The 13,480-nt window shown below is 39.1% G+C and overlaps 1 protein-coding gene across 2 annotated transcripts in view; it reads left to right on the forward strand.

The window, feature by feature from the left end:
- LOC134227699 (large neutral amino acids transporter small subunit 1-like) overlaps positions 1-13,480 on the forward strand; it is a 122,751-nt gene that overhangs the window by 27,486 nt on the left and 81,785 nt on the right. The window contains exon 1 of one of the 2 annotated variants that reach the window (XR_009983736.1): positions 8,722-9,125. The exons of the other annotated variant lie outside the window; for it this stretch is intronic. The gene's annotated coding sequence lies outside the window, so the exon portion shown is untranslated. Of the gene's footprint in view, positions 1-8,721; positions 9,126-13,480 lie in introns of those variants that run through there. 2 annotated transcript variants of the gene reach the window in all.

Raw genomic sequence — 13,480 nt, forward strand, 5'->3', positions numbered from 1 at the left:
GCGACTGCTGAGTGGGTAAACAATAATTTTCTTAAAATGTGCACAACCACTCAAATGGACGATCGATGTGCTTTATAACATAATAAAACGGCATCTTTATTTTTGGGAATTTTGGATCAGTTCTTCACTCGTCATATATACCAAGGCTGGGGGGCACTTGATAGGAGGAGATGACCTACAATGGCCACCATTAGGCCCAAACATAGGCATAGTTTGATTAAAGAATAAATCTTAAGACCAGTATTGATATAACAGAACTAAGACTACAAAATTCGGATTAAACTTAAAAACTTGGCAACGAAGGTAACATAGACGAACGAAACCAGATAACACGCCGGGAAATTAAGAGGGAAAAAAATTATTTCCCTTGAAGATGATATTTTAGAAACAAAGTGTCTTCAGAAAAGTCAAAGCTTATTATTTAAGCTTCATTTTGAAGTTTGTTGCAATAGGGTGATCCCACTACATTTCGAGATAAATTCTATATCTCTTATTTTAGCATTGTACGTTGTTCTAGAAAGCTGTTCCTTATTTAATTTTGAGGCACTTTGCTGAAGAAACCATTGTTGCACGTCATTTGTATCATTTGTTATGATAATTTCAAAAAATAATGTTAGGGTGACCCTAAAAAATTTATATTTTGATTGTAATTTTTTGGTTTTGTTTTTTATCGAGGTGTTAGAGCATAAAAAACGCACGTTTTGGTTACACAACCGAATGAATACATTGGTAGATTCCAGAGATATCTTTGTTTTTCTTGAAAAAATTGCTATTTTCAAATGCCTGTATTCTTGAATGGGGAAAAGGGGATCCATTTCTCCCTGGGTTGAACAGAGGATGGGCTAATGATGATTGCTTTGCATATTTTGGAACTGGGGAATTTGAAGTTTTTTCATCATTTTAAGAAATGGTTACTTGTACGAGGAAATCAAAATGATCAGTTCTAAAAGTGTTGTAAAATCGAAAATTCCGCCCAATTAGTCAAAAAAAATGTTTATAGTAATTAAGAGGCGACTTTACTAACTCAGGAATACGGGTGTGCGCCACTAACAGCGTAACAGCGTCGAATTTCGCTGACCCACATTTGCCATTCTACAAATTGAAATTTCAACGGAAATTTTAACAATTCCTCGCAGATAAGTTTCGCGGGATTTTAATTTACAGTTAATCGCATATAACAGATACAGGATAGGATGATGTTCAGGACATACACAAATGTCTGAACTGAAGCACCGAAGGACGCTTATGACTATCAAACGCTGCATCATTTCAATCGATTGAAAAAGATCAATAAATGTACCGAAACTTCGGATCAGTATAAATTTAGCATTCTAGGGGGGTCCGCAAAGCCGATAAACACTATATCGAGTCAACTCCAATCAATAACCACCTCAGATGGAAAAATCTTTTTTTATTTCCGAGGGTAGCTCTTTTCAATTTGGGGACGTGGGAATGTTGGTCAACGAGACATGGATGAACACGTATCGGCTGTGGAAGCGCACACCTTTATTCGTGAGCTATTAAAGTGTACGCCTCCTGATTACTATAAACATTTTGTTTTTGAAGAATTGGGCGGAATTTTCGGTTTGATCATTTTGCTTTCCTCGAATAAAAAGCTATTTTTTAAATGATAAAAAACCGCAAATTCCCTCATATCAAGTTTTTCACTTTGAAGAAAGTTCATGTCGAGCCAACTTTGTGTTTTATAAAATGGTGGACCGAAATAAATCTTTTTCATTTACAATGACTAGTAGAAACAATACAAAGGTTCTTGCCAGAAAGTTCACATTCCGCCGACGACAGTCAAATCGATAAAAACGACACCTTAGTGAAAACTGTCAACAGCAGCCACCCTCGACGACCGTCGCTCGGACCGGTAGATGCCAAGCGATGATGTTTTGTAATATGAAGAAACTTCGTCCTAGGTAAAATTTCTGATGTTACTGATAATACGCATTTTTAATAACTAACGTTTCATAACCAAATTTAGAATTGGCAAAACGGCTCGCGCGCGCCAGAGAGCATTGTATCTATTGAAATAATCCCATTAGCCCCGCCCCTTGATTAATCGTTATGGATGTACATTATATTTACACCCATATCAGATCACAAATGGGCGGGGCTAACGGGATTAATTTACTAAATACAAGAAACTGTTTTCAGGCGCGCAAGCCATTTTGATAGGAACTCCGCTAAGATCGGTCTCACAGCTCACAGCGACGGAGCGGACACAGCAGCACAAGTGGCAATGCTGAATATTTATTCCAAATGGTGGCATCTTAGTGAAAAATCATCGAGTGGCTGTCAGACAATTTCATCGCAAGGTTCCGACAAGCGTTTGGATGCAGTTTGTTATTGGAAAAGGCGCATTGGGGAAAAATGCTTCTTCTCAGGACCATCATTTTCTAGAAAGAAAGAGATGATCGCAAAAATGGACCATTTCGGTGGCATCGGCGCAGCATGGTTGCAAATTTAATGCATCATCTCCCTTCGACACGCGCTTGTGACTCTGCTACCGTAGGGCAACTGTCAGTCCTCGCCAAACGATAGAGTTTTGCACTTTGAAGAAAATTCATCTCGGATCAAACTCCTTTGCACAAAATGGTGGCCCGGAATTAATCGATTTTATTTCCAATCTTTAACAGAAACCAAACCAAAGAATTTTGCTTCTGTTAGTGCTCTTAAAGGCGCATTATTGAAAATAAAGAACTGTCACTCACAGATAAAAATATGTTGTGATTTTAAATGTATTTTCATGCACATATTTGGAGCATGCAAATAAACGTAACATTAAATCGATCTCACTATTCTTTTAAATCGAAATAAATTTAAACGGTGCTTGCTTGTAAAATTCAATCAAATTTAATTGAAAATCGAATGTTAATTCGTTTGATGCGATGGACTTTAATTTTACACGTTGTTGAAGTGAGTTAAAATTTTTCCCAGGGGTCAATTCTTCTTCCTGAATGAATATTGTAGTCCTGAAAAGGACTGTTTGCAATTAATTATTCAACTTCCTATCACTTTTCCACCGGTGCCATAGAAAACGATACACAATGGCCTCCACCGCAGGTGGAAACCGAACGATACAATTAAATATATTTGCGTTTGGTTTCGCGCCGCTTCCGATTCGGCATATTTTTATTTTTCTATTTTGACATTTTTGAGGATGGTGACTTCTGGGGTTCCGATGTCCTCCACTGAAAGCCAGATGAATGGCTTCAGCGGCGATGCGGCTGATGAGTCGTATTAATCCTTTTCCCATGGTTGGAGACTTAAATTCGATCCAACTGGAAGCTGCTATTCGGCTTTACGAATCCATCGATGACTGATCGATCAAAAATGGTATAAAATTTGCATCTGACAGCCCATTACGTGCTGAGTACGAAATCGAGTAACTGTGAAAGCACTAGGGGCCCTCCTTAGCCGTGCGGTAAGACCCGCGGCTACAAAGCAAGACCATGCTGAGGGTGGCTGGGTTCGATTCCCGGTGTCGGTCTAGGCAATTTTCGGATTGGAAATTGTCTCGACTTCCCTGGGCATAAAAGTATCATCGTGCTAGCCTCATGATATACGAATGCAAAAATGGTAACCTGGCTTAGAAACCTCGCAGTTAATAACTGTGGAAGTGCTTAGCGAACACTAAGCTGCGAGGCGGCTCTGTCCCAGTGTGGGGATGTAATGCCAATAAGAAGAAGAAGAAGAAGTGAAAGCACTAACCCCACGATACACTTTCCTAGCACAGACATCCATGGGCGTAGCCAGGATTTCGAGAAGGGGGGGCAACTTTTTCGGTCTTCTAAATAGTAGTGTTATAAAAACACATGAATATTAACACATGAAACCAAATCCAAACCAAATCGAAACAATAATGATTTAAACAATAATGGATTTGAAAATGCGTGATTTATTGCTCATCAGATATTTTTAAATAAAGTGAGAAAAATATTAACGAAGTTAGGGATTCTTTAGGAATGCCTCCAGCAACTTTTTCGGCAGTGTCTTCAGGAATTCCACCATAAATTTTGCCGGGAATTGATCCGAAAATTCCACCATTATTTACTCCAAGAAAATCTTCACGAGTTTCTTTATAAGTTCTGCAGAATTCCCTGCAATAATTCAAATAATTTCGTGCTGTTTCCCATAATTTTTAAGAATAAGAATATTCCGTGGAAATTCCGCAGAATTGCCAGTAAACATTTTTGAGAATTTCACGAAAAATCTTCGAATTTCTGGTGTAAATTCCATAAAATTTTCCGTGAATTGTTTCGAATAATTTCTTGTGAAAATTTCAAAGAATTTCTCCAGGAATTCCACCGGAAATTTATACAGAAATTATACCGAAAATGAAATCAACAATGGAATTTTCGGAGGAATTCCTAGATTAATTCGCAATGAAATCCTGAAAGAATTCCGGTGGAAACTTCAAGATTTCCACTGAGAGAAGTCCACATGGAAGTCCTGAAATAATTCTTAGAGAAGTTCCTAAAGGAATTTCCGAAAAAATATCTGATAGAATTCCCAGAAAAATACCAGGAGGAATTAATGCAGAAATTCCCAGATGACATCCTAAAAGTATTCCCAGATGAATTGCTGAAGAAAATCCCTGCGGATTGTTCCGAAGAAATTTCTAGGAGAACTCTTGGCAGATATCCGAGTAAATTCCGAGTGAAGTTCGGAAGGAATTCTAGTACACTTCCGCGGAAAATCTCCCGGAGAAATTCCTGAAGGAATTCCTGGAGAAGTACCTGAAGAAACTCCCGAAAAAATACCTGTAAGAATTTCTGGGGAAATACTTGGACGAATTCCAGGAGAAATTCATGAAGATATTTTTAGAGGATTTCTTGAAGGATATTCTGAAGTAATTGCGAAAAGAATTCCAAATTGGAATGCTAGGTGATTTCGCTATTGAATGTTTGGAGGTATTCATGGAAAATTTCCTGGAAGTAATCCCGGAGGAATTAAAGGAAGAGTTCCGAGAAGAATGCCCGGAGAAGTTCCTAGAACAATTTCCGAAGGAATTTCTTATAGATTTACAAGTGAAATTATGGAGCTAAATCGAGGATTTCCGTCATAAAGTTTTGAAGAAACTTCTGGTAGAATTTTGGGAAGAAATTTCGTATGTATTCTTGACGGAACTCTCGAATGCATGCCTGAAGGAAATGCCGGATTTTTCCCGAAGAGATAATAGCCGAAGAAATATTTAGAAGTAAATCTTGGAGAGAAGAAAAGATATCTTCAAGGAATTTCCTCGTGAATTTCCTAAAAAAAAATTGATGGGGGTTTCTAGATAAGGAGGACTTACATGAGAAGGATTTTCGAACGATTATCAGAGGAATTTGTGGATAACTTTCCGGAGGAATTCAGAAGTTTCCTGGGGAGCTTCTAGAAGGATTTCAAGAAGAATTTTTGAACACGAAATGTTTTGAATTGTTTTGAACTTTCATATATTATGGATCCTGGATGCCCTAATAATTTTTGGGAATCTTTTGAATTTCAACCACCTATTTCTGTATACGATTGGATCGTAAAGTGCACATGTTTGAGGGAATTCATTTCAGTACCCGTTCAATCTTTCCACAATTTAGGGGGGGCGACGGCCCCCCCTGTCCCCCCTTGGCTACGCCCTTGCAGACATCAATTTCTAATACCACCTGATAATCATTAGAAGCTTTATCCTCAAATTCCGATCAGTGCTAGGAAGTGTTTTGGTGCATTGGATAGAGTCCCTATCGTTCGATAAAAAAGTGAACATTTTTAAGAAAGAAGGAAGTGTGTAAATAGAAAGTGTAAGAAGAAAGTGCAATGTCACAACACATGGCTGAGTAAGAAAGAGTTAATACTGAGATTTTCGAAAGAGTGAAATATAAATGTTAATGAAGAGACACAAAATATGATGTCAAATACCATCTATTTCGTATATCCACGTAGTCCTACGTCACCTTTGTGTACAATCCGATTGAGCTTATTTTTTATTTTCTTATAAATTATTTTTTTAAAATACTTCAACTTCTTGATTTTTTTCTGGGATAGTTTCAGAAAATATTTTAGTTATTCCTTCGAAAATATCTTCTGGAGGCCAATCGAGAAATCCACTCAAGCATCTTTCAAGAGTTCATTGAAAAAAATGACAGTGATTCCCATCAGATATTTCTTTTCAAATTTATCCTCGAATTTCTTCAACAACTCTTTCAGAATTTTTTTACGAGAAATTTCTCTTGGACTCTACAAAGGGGTATATAATAGTATTCTTCCAGTAATTTTCGCTGAGACTCCTGGTGGAACTGGAGGAAGAGCAGGCATGAGAATTTGTGGAAGAATTTCCAGAGGAAGAATTTGGGTGTAAGTTCAACGAAAAAAAAATTTAGGGACTTTCGGAAGAAATGTTTGTAAAAGTTTCTAACGAAAATGTTTGTTAAATAATGTCCAGAGGAATTTTCGTGTGCATTGCAGAATAATTTGTTCAGAAATGTCCAGAAGAACTTCTGAAGGAATTACCGAAGAATTCCAAAACGATTTCTCAGGCAGCTTTTTTGGAGGAATATGGAAGGATTTCAGGATGATTATCTGGAAGGATGATTTTCTGATAATTTTAAATCATTGCCAACGTTTCGATCTGCGAGTTTCAAGCCCTGATGAAAATCCAAGCAGATCAATACTTTGGCAATGATATAAAATTATCAACATTTTCATGTGAGTGAAAGACGAAAATCCTGATTGTTCGAAAGAAGTTCTGTATAAATTTCTGGAGAGGTTTCGAAGTAATTTGTGAAGAGTTTTTGGGGAATAATCGGGGAAACTCTAGAGAGAATTTCAGGAGAAATTCCTTGATGAAAAATTGGACGATCTCTCTGAGGAACTTCCGAAGGAATTTCTGGAGAAACTCTTGAAGAAGCATCCTGTGGAATACTTATGGATCCTATACACCTCCAGTGGTGCAAGGGGCCGACTTGAAAGTTCTCCATCCTGAGCAATGTCCAGCTATCGCTTGTCGAAAGATTGCTTGGAGGAATTTGATGGAACTTTTGTAGGAATCTCGGGGAGAATATTTGAAGGAACTTTCCGAGGAATTCCTGGAAAAGCTTCCCGAAGAACTCCTGGAGAAACTTCTCAACTAACTTCTGGTGAAACCATCGGAAGAATTTCTGGAAAATCTGCCGGAGGAATTCCTGGAGCATTTTGTAAAGCAAGACTTCCGGGGAATTCCTGAAGATTCTTCTGGAGCAATTCCCAAAGGAACTTCCGGATGAATTCCCGAAAGAATTTCCGGAGGAATTCTCAAAGGCACTTCCGGAGGATCTCCTGGAGGAATTCCTGGAGGAGCTTCAAGAGGAGCAATTCCTGGAGACATTTCTGGAGGAGGTTAAGGTTCTTCCAGAGGAATGTGTGTAGGAAAGTCCAGAGGAATTTCTTGATGAAATTTTCAAAAAGGTCGTGGAACAACTTTCTTAGGAATACCGCCGCCACCGGTAAAATTTCAACCAGCACACATGTCTGGTACGAACTGTAAATATTACTACATAGATAAGTAGAGCCCGTCACTTCTACTCAAGACAACTAGCCCTTCGTCATTTTACAACGTATTAAAATTACAAAGGGGCGATCCATTTACCACGTGGACAATTTTGGGGGGAGGGAGGATATGGCAAATGTCCATGATTCGTACAAATTTTTGAAAATGTATATGAACAATTGTCCACGCAGGGGAAGGGGGGTATCTTACACTGACCAAAACCTGTCCACGTGGTATATGGATAGCCCCAAAGGTTCCTAGGGTTTGTACCATCATCTTTCGATTGAGCTAGAAGAACGACCAATCGGCCAATTATAGAGAACATCAAACACTTTTTTGTTGCAGCTTCTATAATAATTTTATTATAGAAGTATAATAATAACAGTATTACTGTTTGGGTTTTCTTATTACAGGAGTAAGTTATGATTGATAAGAGCGCGCCTTTAATGAGATAACTCTCAGCGAAGGGTCTAAATAGCGGGACCTTGTCATAATACTTAATTACTTCTGAAGCTTATGAGATAAACAAAACAAAATCTGTATCGAAAGTCTGATTCGACATGCACTTATACACTAAGGATACGGGTAATGCTACAATAGATATAATAACTGGTCGTAGTGGCACATCCGAACAAGGAAAAAATCGCAATCCAGATAGTTGTATGTATACGATTTACGTAGAGTCGCAAAGTCCAGCGGAATTATACCTACCTTAATTGACATAATTGAAAATTGGACATCATTTATCCAACTAGCCAGTCGAATCGAACTCCTACCATCTAAATTCCGAATGAGTAGATATTATCATCGTGCGTGAACACTTCTTTATCAAAGTGCTTCATCGTACGCAGACATGCGGATCATTTCGTGCAGTGTAATTGAGCTCCGCTTCGCCGACCACTGACTGGCTGACTGCTGGCGTGGCTGATGTTCTGCTCGAAAATCACCATCCGCGTTTCCAAGCGAACACGTCGCACACGTCGTACCACCGCCGCACCGTGAGTTCATCAACGGAACCTAAATGGTTTCGAATTCAGCGCGACGACGCGACGTCGACGCGTCATCGACGTCGCGTACGTCACCGTTCAGACTCGACGCTCGCGCTGCTGGTGTTGCCCACGAGGACTGCGACGCAACGGACGGAAAAAGGCTTTGCTCGATGGTCCGATGTGGCGGTTCCTGCCATTCGAAAACGGTCGCTTGTACAGTGAGCATTGCACGTTGTGGGCAGTTGGTTAGTCGTCGTTTGGCGCGCGAAGTTTTTAAGGCGCGTGTGAAATCTCGTGCGGGTTGCAGTAAACGCGTGCGCTGGATTTTGCTGAAGAGTAAGAATTTTATTCATTTCTTATCGTCCGAAGTGAAACTAATGGTGGTTCAATAATCTTATGAAAATGTGATGCTGGAATAATTAAGCGCTGTGATTCAGTGTTCAAAGTGTTAATTTGTGAAATTGAACGCGAAGCGAGAACGGGTTCCTAACCGGTGATATAAACTGAAGAGTTTCTACACGTAGTGCTTTACAGTCAGAAGAAAAGACCACGCAGTAGAACATATCGAGCAAGGATAAACTGCTCGTTCGTCTTTATCCAAGTGGCGGATCGTTCATTGAAAGGTATGACGGCGATTTTTTTGTTTTTAATAAAAGGGTTGAAAAGACGATATACGTCGCGACTAAGGGCGGGTTCCGTTTCACATCTTTTGTCCAGTGCTATTACGAAGTTCACATTTGGTGGAATTCTCAAAAGGGGAATTTTTGCACACTCAATTGATGGCCGTCTCGTTGGGAAAACATCAGACTGAAAGGAATGCTGGAAGAAAATATTCCTTTATTGGATAACAGCCATGTGCTTTGAGAATACGCCAAAACAAATTGAGAGACCGCTCAAAGTGATAAAAATTGAACACGAGATCCGATCGAACTGTGACCTTCGTAGTTGAACGATTGTTGTCGTCAAGCATAAACAAGGCTGTTGTTAGTGATCAATACCTTTCGGAAGGCGAATTTAATTTAAGGTGAAAGAAAAGTAGCCAAAAAAAAAATCATCTTTACAAGGTGTGTTCTTATACATTCGCTTTCTGCTAATTTTAATGTAAAAGATACAATTAAATTTAAAATTCTACTATCATGTTCTTTGTGAGACATTTAAATACAGCAAACCAAATGTCTAACCACAGGTTTTGGAATGAAATTTAGATCTAATTTTTTAGGTCACCGTGCAAAAAGTCTTTGAGGCAGACGCTCGCTTTTATTACGCTTTCTATTGAAATTGCGACAAAGTAAATTGATCGAACAAATTTGTATATCCAAACAAACATTTATATTTCCAAATTTTTCCGATTCAGCCTCGCCTTTATGAAATTATTGTTCTTGGAGTGAATGAAAGTTGTCTGAGAGGGAAGATCTATGGTCATATAACATGTAAACTTTATGAAGGCATTTGGTTGTCATAAACCTACTGCTCCAGGAATTGACCTCATGTACCTAAATCAATCATACAAAAGCAATCAGAAAGCATATTGTTTTGATTCACATTTTTGCATTTTTTTTTGCGTTGCGCACGTATGACATCGAAAAAAAGCCCGAATCGCATGTTTACGATTACGACTAAAATGGGAGTTGCTATCCTTGGCCTTGAGCTTGCCAATGCTATGCAGCCTGAATATTTGACAGACTGTCTGATCGAAAACACTGTACTGTCTCCATCATGTGCTAAACTACCCGTCAATGTGAATCCAATCCGAAGGCCAACTAGTTGAAGCGTCAAGAAACCACATCAGCCCAAACCAGTGCGCCAAAAATAATAAGCATCCACTCATTGCAGTGCCGTAGTTCCGCTCGGTGCGCGATAAGCAATCAAATCGTGCGCCAAATACGCAATTAAAAATAGTAAACAGTACACAGCGGTCCGGCCCAGGACCACCAAACGGTAGACGTTTGCAAAATATTGTGCGACACGTATAAATCATCTCCATATGATCCAAACATTTGTCTCGCGGTTCGCGGAACAATTTATGGTTCACTCAAATTGTAGCTGCTTCATTCAGTAGACTGGAGCGCGACGCACCGCACTTCCCGCGACGTGAATCGAATGGTCTGCTGTACGGTTCAAAAGCCTTTCAATGCGACACGTGCTTTGGCGGTTCAAACTCACCCGGTCCGATGTCTAAGACATTTCTAACGTATCACAAAACCAGTTTTTTTTTCGGCGCACCATCTCCAGAAATGTCGATTTAACCTGATTCGGATGAATGCTGCATCAGGGTGCTAAGTATCCATATGCTGGAGGGGCTTGAAAAATTTGACAAAGGAATATTTGAATCAATCAGAATATCTTTTTATGCATTCTTATGCTTTGATTCCATACAAACAGGTTAATGCATCTGACGTAATCTTTCTCAATACGCAATCCTTTGGTAGAATATAACTACTGACCACCTTTGGTCGCAATGCGAATGAATGAAAGGAATGTTTCAACTGAAAGGCTTTCTACATAAATGCTTTGACGCCGTACCGAGTGACCTTACGATAGTTGGGTGGTGTACCTTAACCATGGCCGATGAAAATGTGTCAGCATGATCTTCTGCTCTTTCGTGGGCACGGGCATTTACTTGGCCAAGAATTTCTCTGTTTCGGTCACGGAAGTATTGGATTATATCCTGTTATATTATGTGATGTTCGCTTAAAAATTGTCTATCTGTTCCAGTCGAGACACGTTGACGTCTTCGATACATTTGCTAGCAGCCATTTTTGATCCTTTCGCAAAACAATCTTCATCTCGCCAAGGTACATCAACACCGTTTGGCCGGTTGCTCCGACCTCCCGGCTGATGGCTCGGAACAAAGAGGTCACCTTGTCTTCCTCTTCAGCTCTTGCAGCACTTTACGATCACATGGTAGCGTTAGATGATCGAAGCCTTAATTCCATTTGACGCTCGAGCCTTTCTCTAGAAGAGAGAAAATGTTGTAAGTGTCGTGTGTAATACGACTAGGCTAAGAAACTGCCCTATCAATGAAGGCTCAGCCATTTAAAAAACATAATAAATTAGTCATCAAAACGCTTCATTTGTTTAAGGGAAACTACAATGTATCCTTATATCCATCTAGAGTTTGTTCATTGTTTTTTCTCGATTTTTTCGTTCAAGATCCAAGAAATTTTTATAGGAGTTGAGTTAGGGTCTGTAGATTAGGGAGAATGCAGTTTGGCATTTGACGAATGTTGAAGAATTTCTTTAACTGCTGTCTTGGATAAATTGAAAATTAGATCAATGACCATGGCGCACCATGACTTAATTTACCGACACTTTGCTATCGAGTTATTCTTTAAAATTTCCATATAAATGAAACGATCCACAGAAGCAGGAATTAACAACAACAACTATTGGCTAGTGTCGTTTGCATGAAAATGTACCTACACTATAAGATAACAACGATCATATTCCACAGTCGATCGCATATTTTTGGAATTCTGTATTTGGTTTGTGCCTGGGACGGGACTTGCGAAGAGGAAAAGTTGTAACGTCATCTGCTGTCAGTCAAATACTGTCACGAACTGTCACATACAGCAGCAGCAGCTTTTTGTGTGAAAATATTGGTATCCTATATGAAATATTTCACATGATTTATGAGAGTTTTTCAATTGGAATAATATTCCAAAAAAGCCAGACAGCTTATTATTAAACAGTTATGAATTTGTGTTTATCTCTCGATATAAAAATCATTGTAGAAATAAGTTTACAAAATAGCACTGGCGTAAATAAGGGGTGCCAGGGGAGGCTTATCCCTCCCTAGAAAAAATATCAATTTTCAATCAATCAATGAATTACTGAAAAAGTTTCAAGCAGAAGAATTGTCTCCCATATTCAGGCTATCATAATGAGATGAGAGATGAGAGATAGGGGAACGGTTCGCCATTTCATCTCATAGCTCCTATTTCCATCCCATCGAAAACAAAGCAATGGAAAGGAATTTGGTTTGTTTATTATTTTCGTGATTTTTTTCAGCAGTGAGCACGCATGTTGACAAAAAGAAGCGACGAATTTGGTGCCGTATTTCTTTGTTTAGCGATGAGATGGATATATGTACAGTGAGATGGAGATCGGAACAGTTCCCCTAAATGAACTTGTTTCTGATTTCTGAGAAACATTCCTGTATGGCAGTGAAATTGCATTTGGTATTAATTATGAAAAAGCAGTATCTAATGAATTATTGGCAGTGGCTGATTTGCTACCCGCCGCTGTCACATCCAGAAATTTGAGAAATGAATCGCCTACTTTGAGTGTGCTTACAGCGGCACACTAGGAGTTAACTTTCTGAAATCAGTATGGCGAAAGGCATCTAAGGTTTGATTTCTTAAAATTAAGCACCTTCATCGAAAAAATATTTGGTAGGCGTAGTAGCAGACACCTTCCTACATAACCGGTACCAAATAGTTTTTCATGAAAAGTTTCAATTTTCGAGAAAACCCGCGTTAGATGTCTTTCACCATACAAATTTCTGGCGGTTAACTCATGCCGGCTATTTTGCGCATATACTATAGCGCCTAGATGTGGCAGCGGCGAGTAGCAAATCAGTCACTGCCAATAATTCATTGAGAAATCGAACATTAGATGCCTTTCGCCATACTGATTTCAAAAAGTTAACTCCTAGTGTGCCGCTGTAAGCACGCTTAAAGTAGGCGTTTCATTGATTTAAAAGCATTAAAATAAGCTTGATATGAACAACAACGGCGAGCCACCAAAATATCAATCAGAGCAATCGTGTTATTTCGCCAGCAGTCAAAGATATGTGGTCAATCATCACGCACTGGAATGACAGTTTATCAGCAGACTTCCGCTTGCCTAGCAATATGATAATCTTCTCAATTCCCATCAGCATTCGAGAAGGATTCTCATCAGAATCCGAGAAGAAATTCCTAAAGAATTCCTTTCAGAATCATCGAAGACCTCCAAACGGAATACAGAAGAATTC

The sequence above is a fragment of the Armigeres subalbatus genome, chromosome 1, assembly GCF_024139115.2.
Source record: "Armigeres subalbatus isolate Guangzhou_Male chromosome 1, GZ_Asu_2, whole genome shotgun sequence".
NCBI classification, from domain to species: Eukaryota; Metazoa; Arthropoda; class Insecta; order Diptera; family Culicidae; genus Armigeres; species Armigeres subalbatus.